This window comes from Procambarus clarkii, unplaced genomic scaffold (genome assembly GCF_040958095.1).
Source record: "Procambarus clarkii isolate CNS0578487 unplaced genomic scaffold, FALCON_Pclarkii_2.0 HiC_scaffold_139, whole genome shotgun sequence".
NCBI lineage: Eukaryota > Metazoa > Arthropoda > Malacostraca > Decapoda > Cambaridae > Procambarus > Procambarus clarkii.
Genome location: NW_027189172.1, coordinates 1,113,747 through 1,121,480, shown reverse-complemented (window position 1 = coordinate 1,121,480; position 7,734 = coordinate 1,113,747).

Sequence of the window (7,734 nt, the reverse complement as noted above, 5' to 3'; positions counted from 1 at the left end):
CACCTGGTGATGGCAGTGGTGTAGCTACATGGTGATGGTAAAGGTGTAGTTACATGTTGATGGTAGTGGTGTACCTACCTGGTGATGGGAGTGGTGTAGCTACCTGGTGATGTTAGTGGTGTAGCCACCTGGTGATGGTAGTGGTGTAGCTACCTGGCGATGGTAGTGGTGTGGCCACCTGGTGATGATAGTGGTGTGGTTACCTGGTGATGGTAGTGGTGTAGCCACCTAGTGATAGTAGTGATGTGGCCACCTGGTGATGGTAGTGGTGTAGCTACCTGGTGATGGTAGTGGTGTAGCCACCTGGTGATGGTAGTGGTGTATCTACCTGGTGATGGTAGTGGTGTAGCACCGGCTGATGGTAGTGGTGTAGCTACCTAGTGATGGTTGTGGTGTAGCTACCTGGTGATGGTAGTGGTGTAGCGACCTGGTGATGGTAGTGGTGTAGCTACCTGATGATGGTAGTGGTGTAGCGACCTGGTGATGGTAGCGGTGTAGCTACCTGATGATGGTAGTGGTGTAGCTACCTGGTGATGGTAGTGGTGTAGCTACCTGGTGATGGTAGTGGTGTAGCTACCTGGTGAAAATAGTGGTGTAGGTACCTAGTGATGGTAGTTTTGTAGCTACCTGGTGATGGTAAAGGTGTAGCAACCTTGTAATGGTAGTGGTGTAGCTACCTGGTGATAGTAGTGGTGTAGCTACCTGCTGATGAAAGTGGTGTAGCGACCTGGTGATGGTAGTGGTGTAGCTACCTGGTGATGGTATTGGTGTAGCCACCTGGTGATGTAGTGGTGTAGCTTCCTGGTGATGGTAGTGATGTACCGACCTGGTGATGGTAGTGGTGTAGCTACCTGATGATGGTAGTGGTGTTGCCACCTAGTGATGGTAGTGGTGTTGTTACCTGGTGAAGGTAGTGGTGTAGCTACATGATGATGGTAGTGGTGTAGCTACCTGGTGATGGTAGTGTTGTATCCACTGGTGGTGGTAGTAGTGTAGCTACCTGGAGATGGTAGTGGTGTTGCCACATGGTGATGGTAGTGGTGTAGCCACCTGGTGATAGTACTGGTGTAGTTACCTGGTGATGGTTGTGGTGTAGCTACCTGGTGATGGTAGAGGTGTAGTTACATGGTGATGGTAGTGGTGTAGCTATCTGGTGATGGTAGTAGTGTAGCTGCCTGGTGATGGTAGTGGTGTAGCTACCTGGTGATGGTTGTGGTGTAGCTACCTGGTGAAGGTAGTGGTTTAGCCACCTGGTGATGGTAGTGGTGTATCTACCTGGGGATGGTAGTGGTGTAGCTACCTGGTGATGGTAGTGGTGTAGCTACCTGGTGATGGTAGTGGTGTAGCTACCTGGTGATAATAGTGGTATAGTAACCTGGTGATGGTAGTTTTGTACCTACCTGGTGATGGTAATGGTATATCAAGCTTGTGATGGTAGTGGTGTAGCCTCCTGGTGATAGTAGTGGTGTAGCTACCTGGTGATGGTAGTTGTGTAGCGACCTGGTGATGGTAGTGGTGTAGCTACCGGGTGATGGTAGTGGTGTAGCCACCTGGTGATGGTAGTCGTGTACTTACCTGGTGATGGTAGTGGTGTAGCCACCTGGTGATGGTAGTGGTGTAGCCACCTGGTGATGGTAGTGGTGTAGCTACATGGTGATGGTAGAGGTGTAGTTACCTGTTGATGGTAGTGATGTAGCCTCCTGGTGATGGGAGTTGTGTAGCTACCTGGTGATGGTAGTGGTGTAGCCACATGGTGATGGTAGTGCTGTAGCTACCTGGTGATGGTACTGGTGTAGCTACCTGGTGATTGTAGTGGTGTAGCCACCTGGTGATGGTAGTGGTGTAGCTACCTGGTGATTGTAGTGGTGTAGCCTCCTGGTGATGGTAGTGGTGTAGCTACCTGGTGATTGTAGTGGTGTAGCCACCTGGTAATGGTAGTGGTGTAGCTACCTGGTGATTGTAGTGGTGTAGCCTCCTGGTGATGGTAGTGGTGTAGCTACCTGGTGATTGTAGTGGTGTAGCCACCTGGTGATGGTAGTGGTGTAGCTACCCGGTTATGGTAGTGGTGTAGCGACCTGGTGATGGTAGTGGTGTAGCTACCTGATGATGGTAGTGGTGTAGCTACCTGGTGACGGTAGTGGTGTAGCTACCTGGTGATAGTAGTGGTGTAGCTACCTGGTGATAATAGTAGTGTAGTTACCTACTGATGGTAGTTTTGTAGCTACCTGGTGATAATAGTAGTGTAGTTACCTACTGATGGTAGTTTTGTAGCTACCTGGTGTTGGTAAAGGTGTAGCAACCTTGCGTTGGTAGTGGTGTAGCTACCTGGTGATAGTAGTGGTGTAGCTACCTTGTGATGAAAGTGGTGTAGCGACCTGGTGATGGTACTGGTGTAGCTACCTGGTGATGGTAGTGGTGTAGCCACCTGGTGATGTAGTGGTGTACCTACCTGGTGATGGTAGTGGTGTAGCCACCTGGTGATGGCAGTGGTGTAGCTACATGGTGATGGTAAAGGTGTAGTTACATGTTGATGGTAGTGGTGTACCTACCTGGTGATGGGAGTGGTGTAGCTACCTGGTGATGTTAGTGGTGTAGCCACCTGGTGATGGTAGTGGTGTAGCTACCTGGCGATGGTAGTGGTGTGGCCACCTGGTGATGATAGTGGTGTGGTTACCTGGTGATGGTAGTGGTGTAGCCACCTAGTGATAGTAGTGATGTGGCCACCTGGTGATGGTAGTGGTGTAGCTACCTGGTGATGGTAGTGGTGTAGCCACCTGGTGATGGTAGTGGTGTATCTACCTGGTGATGGTAGTGGTGTAGCCACCGGCTGATGGTAGTGGTGTAGCTACCTAGTGATGGTTGTGGTGTAGCTACCTGGTGATGGTAGTGGTGTAGCGACCTGGTGATGGTAGTGGTGTAGCTACCTGATGATGGTAGTGGTGTAGCGACCTGGTGATGGTAGCGGTGTAGCTACCTGATGATGGTAGTGGTGTAGCTACCTGGTGATGGTAGTGGTGTAGCTACCTGGTGATGGTAGTGGTGTAGCTACCTGGTGATAATAGTGGTGTAGGTACCTAGTGATGGTAGTTTTGTAGCTACCTGGTGATGGTAAAGGTGTAGCAACCTTGTAATGGTAGTGGTGTAGCTACCTGGTGATAGTAGTGGTGTAGCTACCTGCTGATGAAAGTGGTGTAGCGACCTGGTGATGGTAGTGGTGTAGCTACCTGGTGATGGTATTGGTGTAGCCACCTGGTGATGTAGTGGTGTAGCTTCCTGGTGATGGTAGTGATGTACCGACCTGGTGATGGTAGTGGTGTAGCTACCTGATGATGGTAGTGGTGTTGCCACCTAGTGATGGTAGTGGTGTTGTTACCTGGTGAAGGTAGTGGTGTAGCTACATGATGATGGTAGTGGTGTAGCTACCTGGTGATGGTAGTGTTGTATCCACCTGGTGGTGGTAGTAGTGTAGCTACCTGGAGATGGTAGTGGTGTTGCCACATGGTGATGGTAGTGGTGTAGCCACCTGGTGATAGTACTGGTGTAGTTACCTGGTGATGGTTGTGGTGTAGCTACCTGGTGATGGTAGAGGTGTAGTTACATGGTGATGGTAGTGGTGTAGCTATCTGGTGATGGTAGTAGTGTAGCTGCCTGGTGATGGTAGTGGTGTAGCTACCTGGTGATGGTTGTGGTGTAGCTACCTGGTGAAGGTAGTGGTTTAGCCACCTGGTGATGGTAGTGGTGTATCTACCTGGGGATGGTAGTGGTGTAGCTACCTGGTGATGGTAGTGGTGTAGCTACCTGGTGATGGTAGTGGTGTAGCTACCTGGTGATAATAGTGGTATAGTAACCTGGTGATGGTAGTTTTGTACCTACCTGGTGATGGTAATGGTATATCAAGCTTGTGATGGTAGTGGTGTAGCCTCCTGGTGATAGTAGTGGTGTAGCTACCTGGTGATGGTAGTTGTGTAGCGACCTGGTGATGGTAGTGGTGTAGCTACCGGGTGATGGTAGTGGTGTAGCCACCTGGTGATGGTAGTCGTGTACTTACCTGGTGATGGTAGTGGTGTAGCCACCTGGTGATGGTAGTGGTGTAGCCACCTGGTGATGGTAGTGGTGTAGCTACATGGTGATGGTAGAGGTGTAGTTACCTGTTGATGGTAGTGATGTAGCCTCCTGGTGATGGGAGTTGTGTAGCTACCTGGTGATGTTAGTGGTGTAGCCACATGGTGATGGTAGTGCTGTAGCTACCTGGTGATGGTAGTGGTGTGGCCACCTGGTGATGATAGTGGTGTGGTTAACTGGTGATGGTAGTGGTGTAGCTACCTGGTGATGGTAGTGGTGTAACCACCTGGTGATGGTAGTGCTGTAGCTACCTGGTGATGGTAGTGGTGTGGCCACCTGGTGATGATAGTGGTGTGGTTACCAGGTGATGGTAGTGGTGTAGCTACCTGGTGATGGTAGTGGTGTAACCACCTGGTGATAGTAGTGTTGTAGCTACCTGGTGATGGTAGTGGTGTAGCCACCTGGTGATGGTAGTGGTGTAGACACCTGGTGATGGTAGTGGTGTAGCTACATGGTGATGGTAGATGTGTAGTTACCTGCTGATGGTAGTGATGTAGCCACCTGGTGATGGTAGTGTTGTAGCTACCTGGTGATGTTAGTAGTGTGGCCACCTGGTGATGGTAGTGGTGCAGCCAACTGGTGATGGTAATGGTGTAGCCACCTGGTGATAGCACTGGTGTAGTTACCTGGTGATGGTACTGGTGTAGTTATCTGGTGATGTGTGTGGTGTTGCCACCTAGTGATGGTATTGGTGTAGCCACCTGGTGATGGTAGTGGTGTTGCTAACTGGTGATAACTGTGGTGTAGCCACCTTGATGGTAGTAGTGTAGCCACCTGGTGATGGTAGTGGTGTAGACAGCTGGTGATGGTAGTGGTGTTGTTACCTGGTGATGGTAGTGGTGTATCTACCTGGTGATTGTAGTGGTGTTGCTACCTGGTGATTGTAGTTGTGTAGCCACCTGGTGATTGTAGTGGTGTTGCTACCTGGTAATGGTAGTTGTGTAGCTATCTGGTGATGGTAGTGGTGTTGCCACCTGGTGATGGTAGTAGTGTAGCTACCTGGTGATGGTAGTGGTGTAGCTACCTGGTGAAGGTAGTGGTGTAGTTACTTGGTGATGGTTGTTTTGTAGCTACCTGGTGATGGTATTGGTGTAGCCACCTTGTGATGGTAGTAGTGTAGCCACCTGGTGATGGTAGTGGTGTAGACAGCTACTGATGGTAGTGGTGTAGCCACCTGGTGATGGTAGTGGTGAAGTTACCCTGTAATGGTAGTTTTGTAGCTACCTGGTGATGGTAATGGTGTAGCCACCTTATGATGGTAGTGGTCTAGCCACCTGGTGATGGTAGTGGTGTAGCTTCCTGGTGATGGTAGTGATGTAGCGACCTGGTGATGGTAGTGGTGTAGCTATCTGATGATGGTAGTGGTGTGGCCACCTAGTGATGGTAGTGGTGTTGTTACCTGGTGAAGGTAGTGGTGTAGCTACATGATGATGGTAGTGGTGTAGCTACTTGGTGATGGTAGTGTTGTATCCACCTGGTGGTGGTAGTAGTGTAGGTACCTGGAGATGGTAGTGGTGTTGCCACCTGGTGATGGTAGTGGTGTAGCTACCTGGTGATGGTAGCGGTGTAGCTACCTGGTGATGGTAGTGGTGTAGCCACCTGGTGATTGTAGTGATATAGCTACCTGGTGATGGTACTGGTGCACCTACATGGTGATTGTAGTGGTGTAGCCTCCTGGTGATGGTAGTGGTGTAGCTACCTGGTGATTGTAGTGGTGTAGCCACCTGGTAATGGTAGTGGTGTAGCTACCTGGTGATTGTAGTGGTGTAGCCTCCTGGTGATGGTAGTGGTGTAGCTACCTGGTGATTGTAGTGGTGTAGCCACCTGGTGATGGTAGTGGTGTAGCTACCCGGTGATGGTAGTGGTGTAGCGACCTGGTGATGGTAGTGGTGTAGCTACCTGATGATGGTAGTGGTGTAGCTACCTGGTGACGGTAGTGGTGTAGCTACCTGGTGATAGTAGTGGTGTAGCTACCTGGTGATAATAGTGGTGTAGTTACCTACTGATGGTAGTTTTGTAGCTACCTGGTGTTGGTAAAGGTGTAGCAACCTTGCGATGGTAGTGGTGTAGCTACCTGGTGATAGTAGTGGTGTAGCTACCTTGTGATGAAAGTGGTGTAGCGACCTGGTGATGGTAGTGGTGTAGCTACCTGGTGATGGTAGTGGTGTAGCCACCTGGTGATGTAGTGGTGTACCTACCTGGTGATGGTAGTGGTGTAGCCACCTGGTGATGGCAGTGGTGTAGCTACATGGTGATGGTAAAGGTGTAGTTACATGTTGATGGTAGTGGTGTACCTACCTGGTGATGGGAGTGGTGTAGCTACCTGGTGATGTTAGTGGTGTAGCCACCTGGTGATGGTAGTGGTGTAGCTACCTGGCGATGGTAGTGGTGTGGCCACCTGGTGATGATAGTGGTGTGGTTACCTGGTGATGGTAGTGGTGTAGCCACCTAGTGATAGTAGTGATGTGGCCACCTGGTGATGGTAGTGGTGTAGCTACCTGGTGATGGTAGTGGTGTAGCCACCTGGTGATGGTAGTGGTGTATCTACCTGGTGATGGTAGTGGTGTAGCCACCGGCTGATGGTAGTGGTGTAGCTACCTAGTGATGGTTGTGGTGTAGCTACCTGGTGATGGTAGTGGTGTAGCGACCTGGTGATGGTAGTGGTGTAGCTACCTGATGATGGTAGTGGTGTAGCGACCTGGTGATGGTAGCGGTGTAGCTACCTGATGATGGTAGTGGTGTAGCTACCTGGTGATGGTAGTGGTGTAGCTACCTGGTGATGGTAGTGGTGTAGCTACCTGGTGATAATAGTGGTGTAGGTACCTAGTGATGGTAGTTTTGTAGCTACCTGGTGATGGTAAAGGTGTAGCAACCTTGTAATGGTAGTGGTGTAGCTACCTGGTGATAGTAGTGGTGTAGCTACCTGCTGATGAAAGTGGTGTAGCGACCTGGTGATGGTAGTGGTGTAGCTACCTGGTGATGGTATTGGTGTAGCCACCTGGTGATGTAGTGGTGTAGCTTCCTGGTGATGGTAGTGATGTACCGACCTGGTGATGGTAGTGGTGTAGCTACCTGATGATGGTAGTGGTGTTGCCACCTAGTGATGGTAGTGGTGTTGTTACCTGGTGAAGGTAGTGGTGTAGCTACATGATGATGGTAGTGGTGTAGCTACCTGGTGATGGTAGTGTTGTATCCACCTGGTGGTGGTAGTAGTGTAGCTACCTGGAGATGGTAGTGGTGTTGCCACATGGTGATGGTAGTGGTGTTGCTACCTGGTGATGGTAGCGGTGTAGCTACCTGGTGATGGTAGTGGTGTAGCCACCTGGTGATTGTAGTGATATAGCTACTTGGTGATGGTACTGGTGTACCTACCTGGTGATGGTAGTGGTGTAGCAACCTGGTGATGGTACTGGTGTAGCTACCTGGTGATTGTAGTGTGGTAGACACCTGGTGATGGTAGTGGTGTAGCTACCTGGTGATTGTAGTGGTGTAGCCACCTGGTGATGGAAGTGGTGTAGCTACCTGGTGATTGTAGTGGTGTTGCCACCTGGTGATGGTAGTGGTGTAGCTACCTGGTGATTGTAGTGGTGTAGCCACCTGGTGATGGTAGTG